Below are 10,562 nucleotides of genomic sequence, written 5' to 3'. Positions count from 1 at the left end.
ACCCGAAATTTATAAACTCTAATGGTAGCTCATGTCTGTGAAATTCCTAGTTCAGAGCCAATGTGGAGTCAGAAGAAACACTGCATGTAAAAGGACCCTATGTCCATGTGAATGCATCTCCAGGGTTATCACAGCTGGTGCAGATTTTGACTTTCTTCTTGTATACATTTGGTTGAAGGAGACTTAACTTTTAAAATCTAGATTGACTCTAGAAAGAGTGCAGAGAAGAGCAACAAAGATGATTAGGGGACTGGAGGCTAAAACATATGAAAAATGGTTGCAGGAACTGGGTATGTCTAGTTTAATTATTTTATTTTATTTTATTTTATTTTATTTTATTTTATTTTATTTTATTTTATTTTATTTTATTTTATTTTATTTTATTTTATTTTATTTTATTTTATTTTATTTTATTTTATTTTATTTTATTTTATTTTATTTTATTTCTATACCGCCCTTCTCCTGCGGGACTCAGGGCGGTGTACAGCCAAGATAAAACATAGCAAATAAAATTTAAAAAACAATTAAATAATTTTGGCCCAAGTTTAAAACAACCCAATTAAAACCGAATTCAATTAAAAACTGAGAGGATGGGATCAAGCCAGCCCAGCTAGATGGAATAAGTGTGTTTTCAGGACCCAACGAAAAGTCCGGAGGTCTGATATCGTGCGTATCTCAAGGGACAGGTCATTCCAGAGGGCAGGTGTTGCCACAGAGAAGGCTCTCCCCCTGGGGGTCGCCAGCCGGCACTGTCTGGCCGACGGCACCCTGAGGAGGCCCTCTCTGTGCGAGTGAACCAGTCGGTGGGAGGCTATTGGCGGCAGAAGGCAGTCTCGCAAATACCCCGGCCCTAAGCCATGGAGTGCTTTAAAGGTGGTCACCAACACCTTGAAGCGCACCCGGAAGACCACAGGAAGCCAGTGCAGCTCGCGCAGGAGAGGTGTTATATGTGAGCGCCCCGTCGCTCCCATAATCCCCCGCATGGCCACATTCTGGACCAACTGCAGCCTCCGGGTGCACCCCAAGGGGAGCCCCATGTAGAGAGCATTGCAGTAGTCCAGGCGGGAAGTGATGAGTGCTTGAGTGACCATGTGTAGGGAGTCCCGATCCAGAAAGGGACGCAACCGGCATATCAGGCGAACCTGATAAAAAGCCCCCCTGGCCACGGCCGTCATATGCTCTTCTAAAGACAGCCGTGCATCCAGGAGGATGCCTAAGTTGCGAGCCCTCTCCATGGGGGCCAGTGATTCGCCCCCAATAGTCAGCGATGGTGCCAGCTGGCTATATCGGGACGCCAGAAGCCACAGCCACTCGGTCTTGGAAGGGTTGAGTCGGAGCCGGTTTCTCCCCATCCAGGCCCACACGGCCCCCAGGCACTGGGACATCACTTCAAGGGCATCGTTGGGGTGGCCTGGGGTGGAGATGTACAGCTGAGTATCATCAGTGTACTGATGGAACTCCACCCCAAAGCCACGGATGATCTCACCCAGTGGCTTTACATGAATGTTGAACAGAAAGGGCGAGAGGACCGACCCTTGTGGCACCCCACAAACAAGGCACCTCGGGGTCAACCGCTGCCCCCCTGTCAACACGGATTGCAACCGGTCAGAGAGGTAGGAGGAGAACCACCGCAAAACTGTGCCCCCCACCCCCAGCCCCTTCAACCGGTGCAACATGATACCATGGTCGATGGTATCAAAAGCCACTGAGAGATCTAACAGGACCAGGATAGAGGAACAACCCCTATCCCGAGCCCTCCAGAGATCATCCACCAACGCGACCAATGCCGTTTCCGTGCTGTGCCCAGGCTGGAAGCTGGACTGGAGCGGGTCTAGATAGACAGCTTCATCCAGGTACTGGGGAAGCTGCCGCGCCACCACACTCTCAACAACCTTCGCAACGAAGCGAAAGTTGGAGACTGGACGATGGTTAGTCAAAATAGCCGGATCCAGAGAGGGCTTCTTGTAGAGGGGCCTCACCACCGCTTCTTTCAAAGCAGCCGGCAGGACCCCCTCACTCAGAGAAGCGTTAACAATCCTCTGGAGCCAGCCTCGTGTAACCTCCCGGGAAGCCAGTACCAACCAGGAGGGACACGGGTCCAATAAACATGTGGTCGCATTCAGCCGTCCCAGGATCCTGTCCACGTCCTCGGGAGCCACAGGATCAAACTCCTCCCAGATAACACTCTCAAGACCTGCCTCAGTCATCCCGTCCGGACTTACCCAGTCAGAGGCCAGGCCTTTCCGAATCTGAGCAATCTTGTCATACAGATATTGTACAAAATCCTCAGCTCGACCCTGCAAGGGATCATCCCGCGCTTCCAGATGGAGAAGGGAGCGGGTCACCCTAAACAGGGCGGCTGGGTGATTATCTGATGACGCGATAAGAGTGGCAAAATAGCTAGATTTCGCCGCTTTTATCGCCACTAGGTAGGTCTTAATATGAGACCTCACCAGTGTTCGGTCGGATTCAGAGCGGATGGTCCTCCAACTACTCTCCAGGCGTCTTTTCCGGTGCTTCATCTCCCTCAGCTCCTTGGAGAACCAAGGAGCTAGATGAGTTCAGTCCCGGGTCAGAGGCCGCAAAGGCACGATGCGGTCCAAAGCCCCGGCGGCCGCACTATCCCAGGCGGCCACCAGGTCTTCAGCCGAGTCATGAGCCAGAATCTCAGGAAATGGCCCAAGCTCCATCTGGAACCTATCAGGATCCATCAGGTGCCTGGGGCGGAACCACCTGGTCGGTCCCGCCTCCCTGCAGCGAGGTGCAGCATTTCGAAAGTCCAGTTGAAGGAGCGAGTGGTCAGACCATGACAAGGGTTCGATGACTATATCCCCTGTATCAAGGCCACTCAACCACTGACCAGAGACAAAAACTGGGTGTCCACCCATGTGAATAGGGTCATGAATAAGCTGACTTTGTATAAAATATACAAAAGAATGAAGGCTATTGCTTAACGCATTGTAAGCCGCCCTGAGTCTCCGGAGAAGGGCGGCATATAAATCAAATTAAAAAAAAAATTAACTGAGTAAGGTCCATGGCCGTCATGGAAGCCATGAACTCTCGAGCCACCTCAGACGTTTCACTGATAGATGGCAGGTTGAAATCCCCCATGACTAAAAGTCTGGGGGTATCAACCGCCACCTCGGCTATGACGTTGAGCAGCTCAGGCAGGGCCGTTGCCATGTGGCAGGGAACCAGGTATGTGATCAACAAGCCCATCTGTACTCCATGGCCCCACTTCACAAAAAGGGACTCACATTCAGCTATCTGTGGAACAGTGGTCTCCTCGGATCAAGACCTTCCTTTATAATAACCACAACGCCCTGCCCCTGCCCTGAGCTCTCGGCTGATGGAATGCACGGAAGCCTGATGGGCACACATCTACGAGGGGAACTCCCCCCTCCTGGCCCAACCAGGTCTCTGTGATACCTGCCAGGTCCGCTCCCCCCTCTTGAATAAGATCACAAATGAGGGGGACTTTATTTACCATGGACCCATTGCACAACAGGAGCCGAAGGCTCGCGCCCTGAGAGTCTGAACAGCCTGGGGTGTGAGAAGGGCTATGGGGACCGGGGTGCGCCACCGCTCGAAGATAGCGAGTGCGTGCTCCCACCACATGATATGGCCCCCTGTTCCCGCCATATCTGCCCCTCCCACTCAGTGCATTGATGGAAAAGCCCTCAACAGAATGGACTCTAATGTCCCCCTTACCCCCAGAATCCGCACCCTCCGTGGCCCCACTGACAGCTGGGCCGGACCCCTCCCCTGCGGGTTAACCCCCAAACCCATACAACCCTCCCGCCCCTTAAAATCCCTTAAAAATCTATCAAAAAGTTTCCCTAAAAAACCCCTCAATCCCCTTTTTTCGACATGCCACTTCTCAGGGTGCCAACACCCGTCATAATGGTAGGCCCTTGATAAAGTAGAGGGCCACACCTGCGAGAGGGGGGAGTCTCGCAGAACAAGAAGTTCTGTTGGCGAATACATCTAATTAATTAATTAATTAATTAATTAATTAATTAATTAATTAATCAGGGGGAAATCCATGGCCTGGGGGTAATCAAGATAATCCAAAATCTGGAAAGGGATAATCAATCAATTCCAAGTCAATAAACTCCACTGCTCTCTCACAGCAGTGGGTGGAGTCTTAAGCTGCTTCGAGGCCAGATGTTAACACCAGCTGCCCTCTCACGAAAGCTGGGAGGGGCCAGAAACCGCAGTCATCGACCGGCTCCATGCAAGACTTGAAATCCGAAATATCTCCCTCTACAATTGGGGGCATTGATGACAAACCACCAATCTACAGGTCCGCGGGCCAAGAGAAGACTCCGATAACTCTGGCGGCTGCACCTTAGGCGAGTAGGGAGGCAAATCAGGAGGCTATAGATTTCCATGGGAGGCAGGTATCATGTCATATTGTTCAGAGGCATCTCCAGATGATAAGTGGCCTCACAGAGGCTAACAGACCACATAGGGCATAAAAGCCTGGCCCAAGGTCTTTTGCGACCAGCAAAAACAGCAATGTTTCTAGCTCACCCCCATCCACATAAGGGGGGGGGAGCCTCTGGAAGGACCAGGAGTGGGCCCCCTCCAGGTGGGCCTCCCATCCATAGCTGTAATCGGCAGTTCCAAGGAACAAACATTGATAGTCTAATTCATATCATGGTCAGAGTGCCCCTCGCTCTCCCTATACAAGCTCCTATCCCTTTTCGGCCTCTCTGGTGTCGTCCCTCACCGCCGCTCGTCCCAGTATTGAAGCGAGTGCCAACCCCGATGATGCCAACTCTCGAAACATCTCCATCCACTGCTGGGTCTAACAGGAAGCCTCTGCCATCCCCTCGGAGTCCCTGGAGTCCCTGGAGCTCCAGGGAGGGGCTGCATTGCCGCCGCCGCCGCCACCGCCCGTTCCACCAGTCCGGCAGCCTGAAAAGAAGGAAATGAATGAAAAGAAGGACCAGGTGACATGATAGCAGTGTTCCAATATCTCAGGGGCTGCCACAAAGAAGATGGAGTCGAGCTATTCTCCAAAGAACCTGAGGGTAGGACAAGAAGCAATGGGTGGAAACTAATCAAGGAGAGAAGCAACTTAGAACTAAGGAGAAATTTCCTGACAGTTAGAACAATTAATCAGTGGAACAAGTTTCCTCCAGAAGTTGTGAATGCTCCCAACACTGGAAGTTTTTAAGAAGATTTTGGATAACCATTTGTCTGAAGTGGTATAGGGCTTCCTGCCTAAGCAGGGGGTTAGACTAGAAAACCTCCAAGGTCCCTTCCAACTCTGTTATTCTAAACAAAAAAAAAAGATATCATAGCCTACCATACACCACTGCTTCTTTTGATCTTCCTTGAATCCTAGTGTACTTCAGATATGAGAACCGGATTTGGAGAAAAGTATTTACAATAGTAACAGCAAGATATATGCTACAAATTAGATCCACTCTGTCCCACAATTTTACATGAATTACAGGAATAAAGAAATGTAGCTGCTCTGGCATATTTAATTTACCCCTAAAATCATAGAATGTTAAAACAGTTAGAAGACTCTTCAAAGATAGTTAAGTTTGAATACCTGTCTAAGTAAAGGAATCATTTGTTGTATTTCAGTACCTTGACAAATGGCTCTTCATCTTCTGTTTAAACATTTTCAGTGAAGGAATATCTACTTCTTGAAGTAGTCTTCTCTTTTCCATGACTAGACATATTCAATACCTCCAATATTTCCTCATCAGTTTTTCCTTCCATCTTGTCCTCTGGACCTTCTGTACTCCCATTTGTCAATATCCTTCCCGAAATGTACTGCCCTGTATTGGATGCCATATTTCAGCTATTGCATGACCAACGTGGAAAGAAAGACTTTATGTGAGGTATAAAGTGTCTGCTCAGTGCAGACTTTTGCATTGTACAAAATGGTGGTATCACACATGGATTTTATATTCTCAGTGTTAACAAAAATCGCTTGTACACTGCTTTGTTATCGTAAATTATTCCTTTCTATTCCATTTAGACCAGGCTTGAATTTTACAAATTTTAAGACTGAGTGATCACCATCAATTTTCTAATAAGACATGGAAATGAAAATAAAAAAGTAGGACTTCACTTATCTTTCAGCAGGATGGGCTGTCATCGCAGATGAGAGATGCTGGCAGGTCAATGTTTGAAGCTCTTCAGTTTCTTCCTTCTCCAGCTGCTTCCCCTTCTTGGAGTGGAGAGCTAAGAATGACAAAAGTCCATTATGGGCCACCTAAACTAATCTATTATCTCAGGTGCAATGGATGTCTCTATCTTACCATATGGGAACTATTTTTTTTACATTCCCTTCAGGAATGTCAAAAAACCCCACCCTTTGGGTCCTGTTGGCTTAATAACATGCTACTAGTAAAACCTGTGATGCAAAAAAATGCCCTTCAGCTAACTCCTCTCTTATACACAAGCAGATTTCTATATTTCTAATTTTAGAAGAATGTTAATAGGATAATTACATAGATTGGCCATATTAGTTGCTGAACCATTACATTTATCCCCTGATTACTTGATAATCTTACATATTCTTCCCATGGCCATCCCTATAATAGATTCATTTTTATTTTTCTTCTTGGTGAAAGGCTATTACCACCACAGGAAAACTCATCTGAATCTACTTTCAAATAGTCACAATGGTAGAAGCAAGGGGTGAATTTTACTTGTATGGAGAATAAATAGCCAGGCAGATGTGGAACCCTACCATGCCAACCAAAATACCATATTTAGAGGTGGCCTGGAGCCATTCAAAATGCTACATGAAGAAATTAGGAATGACTCAAAAGAACATGCATTTTCTTTACAAACTACCTAACAACCATTTTAAGGTCCATTTTTGATAGATGGAGCATTACAAAAATGCGGGGGTGGGGGGGGTGGGGGTTGCAAGCAGCAGTTACAACAAAGGGAATACTAATAATTTCTGTAATGGCCCCCAATGATTTACAGAAATACCTCAAATGAGCAAAAGGCGCTTCTTTCCTTCTTGAGCACAGAACACGAAATCTTTAATCAGCGAAAAACAGGATGAACATTTTCATACCTAATGCAACATAAAATCCGGAATCTTTCACTAAAACTAGAAAAAACCCAGTTTTAAAAATTAATGAATGAAATTTGTACACTGCTTGACTCCCAATGTATCTGATTAGTTTGCAACATGAAACACACAGGGGAAAAAATAACAATAAATACAAAGCAGCAAAAAGCCTTGGTAGTACAGTGGTTTAATGCACCCTGTTATTAACACAGCTGCCTGCAATTTCTGCAGGTTCGAATCTTACCAGGCTCAAGGTTGACTCAGCCTTCCATCCTTTCTAAGGTAAGTTAAATGAGGACCCAGTTTGTGGGGGCAATAAGCTGACTTTGTATAAATATACAAAAGTATGAAGGCTATTGCTTAACGCATTGTAAGCCGCCCTGAGTCTCCGGAGAAGGGCGGCATATAAATCAAATTAAAAATTAAAAAATTAAAAAATTAAAAAAAAAAAGATGGCAAAACTGGGCAATGAAAAAACCATACATATGCTAATCAGAAGGGCTTCAACCAACCTAGGCAAAAGCCTGGGTGAAGAGTTAGGTCTTCAAGATTCTGAAATGTTACTTTCAGAGTAACATTTCAGGTACATTCCACCTGGATCTCAGGTAGAACCTCATTCAAGAAGGCAGGTTCTGCAACAGAGAAGGTGAGCTCTGAGATCTTAATAATAGATGGCATTGTTTAATCAAAGGAACCTGGAGTACACTAAAAATATTGGATTGAATTGGCTGGGCACATAGAATGGGAAATAAATGGCTCCCCAAATAATCAGGCTCCAATCCATGCTGTGAAACGTAGTCTGTGCCACTGTGTTCAAGTTGATGGAAGTGAATTTGCTCTCAAAATCTATTTTAAAAAATAATTTTAGGGAACTGTTCATAAATGAAATCTAGTGCTCTTGCCTTTATGTAGTTACAAATGGCTAGGGGCTATGTGTGAATGATTTGTCATTTATTGGATAATCATCACTTTGGAGATCATGATCATAATCATAAGTTTATTTGTCAAGCATATATAAGATAACAGGTAAAAGTATAAACATAATTTGAATACATGAAAAGAGTAAGTAAAAAGGAATATTAGGACAGGGACAGTAGGCATGATGGTGCACTTACAGACCTCTTAGGAATGGGGTGAGGTCAACAGTAGACAGTTTAAGGTTAAAGTTTTGGGGGATTTCAGTTAACTCTCAGGAGAAAGTATTGTGAGGGAATTTCTCCCATGGGGGATTTTAAGCAGCAGTGAGCCTGAAGGAGGAGTCCTGCTTGAGAAAGGTTTGGAGAATCTCTGAAGGCCTCTAGACAACCTGTCCTTCCAATTTTTCCTGCCCACATCTTTGTTGGAAGTCTCACAAGGCTTTGCACTAACAAAAATAGGATAAGAATGTCCCCATCAGATTGACTCCATCAGTCCAGTGTGTTGCCTCACACAAAATGCATGTTTAGATGGATGTTTAGGCCGCCAGCTGTACAGAGACAAATCCTTTACATTTACCCCAGCATGTGGGAGGGGGAAAATACCAGAACAATGAAATGGTAAATCAATGCTGCCAAGAAAAATGCATGGATTCAGTCACCAGGAGTTCAGCTCAATATAAGGCCATATTTACTGTTTCAGTTAGCAGAGAGATGCTGCCACTGAGCCAGTGTTTCTCTATTGTTGTTGTGCTTAATAATCGCTACTGAAACGCCTTTTCTTCATGATGTTGACTTCTCCTTTATAAAGATAATCTAAACAGATCCACAGCACACAGCAATGCTGAAGCATTTTGAGGCAAGGAAGAGATCAATCCAAATGACTCATCACTTCCAAAATAGATGCCTTGTATGATGATATGATGGCATGTTTGGAAAATTTAATCTGTACTTTCACCTCTGTTTAAAGCAAAAGACTGAAAGTCTCCAATAAATGTCAACAGTTTCAGTGTCGCACATTCAACCATCTGCAATTATTCTTTCATCCCGAAAGCCATGATTCAGAAGGGCTGAGCAGAGGTAAAAGATATAAGCATTCACATCAGTGATGGGTTGCTACAGGTTCGCCCCAAATTGGGCGAACCAGTAGCGGTGGTGGCGGGAGGCTCTGCCCACTCGCCCGGACGCTTCTGCATATGTGCAGAAGTGACCCGCGCATGTGCAAGTGTACACATGCCCACAAGCAAACCGGTAGTGACAGGTTATGAAACCCACCCCTGATTCATATATTTCAAGAACCAGGGCGCTCGCTGTTGAAACTAGGGTTCCCACTAAAAATTGAATGTGGAGTCCCAAAGATGCTTTTCCTAATGGCAACTGGACTTTCTTATTTTGTTTTGTTTTTTTCTTTGAAAACATTTCACTTCTCATTCAAGAAGCTTCTTCAGTTCAATTTAGTTCAGAACTGAAGAAACTTCTTGGATGAGAAGTGAAATGTTTTCAAAGGAAAAAAAAAACCCAAGAAAGTCCAGTTGCCCTTTAGAAAAGCACCTTTGGGAAAATCAGGACCTGGATGATTGAGACTCTCCATAGACATGTGCTGTATGTAGAAACATTTTTCATAGCTAGTGTGTATGGCCAGTGTGTGTTGGCCTAGGACTAAGACATCGAGGTTCACTTCTGCCCTTAACCACAGAAGTTCACTGTAAAAATCGGGATTGCTCAAATACCACTTTGGAAAATACAAAATTGAAAATGAATACAACCATAGAGAGAGAATGGAGGCGGAGAGAGGAGAGAAGAGAGGAAGGAGAGAGAGGGAAAGAAGAAAGGGAAAAGGAGACAAAGAAAGAAAGAGAAAGAAAGAAAGAAAGAAAGAGAGAGAGAGAGAAAGAAAGGAAAGAAAGAAAGAAAGAAAGAAAGAAAGAAAGAAAGAAAGAAAGAAAGAAAGAAAGAAAGAAAGGGGAAACAAGAGTAGGAGTGAAGGTTAGAACGGAGGAAGAAGGGAGGTGTGGGAGAAAGGAAGGGGAAGGAGAGAAGGAGAAGGAGAGGGGGAAAGAAGAAAGTAGAAGAGTAGATGGAAGAAGGAAGGGAAAGGAAAGAGGAGAGAGAGAAGAAGGATGGTTGTAAAACAAGGGAGATGAAATGGTAGAAGAGCAACCCCGAATATACTTAAATTGTTTAGGATGAAGATTGTATTAGTATGAAAGCTAAAAGAAAATATGTATGTTAGATAAGAAACTGTACACTTAAGATATATTTATGAGAAAAAAAATAAAAAACTTTTTCAAAAAAAAAGTTCACTGGGTGATTTTGAGTCAATTAGTTTCTCTCCACACAACCTTCCTTACAGGTTTGTTGTTATGAGGAAATAAATGGAGGAAGGAGTGCTTTGGATGCTAGTTTTCATTCCTGAGGGAGAATGGAATACAAATGAAATGAATAAATACTGATTCTTACTGTGATGACTTTTTTTCCCCACCAGAGTAGCTCATGGGTCATCTAGATGCTTTGGGGGATGGGGGGGAAGTCAGTTAATGAGATGGTTTCATTAGATGCAAAAACTAATATTTTAGAACCTCTTCTGTGAG

This window comes from Pituophis catenifer, unplaced genomic scaffold (assembly GCF_029215685.1).
Source record: "Pituophis catenifer annectens isolate HBS135680 unplaced genomic scaffold, rPitCat1.0.hap2 SCAF_2, whole genome shotgun sequence".
NCBI lineage: Eukaryota > Metazoa > Chordata > Lepidosauria > Squamata > Colubridae > Pituophis > Pituophis catenifer.
The sequence above is the reverse complement of the archived record's forward strand: the minus strand, read 5'-3'. Positions refer to the sequence as shown.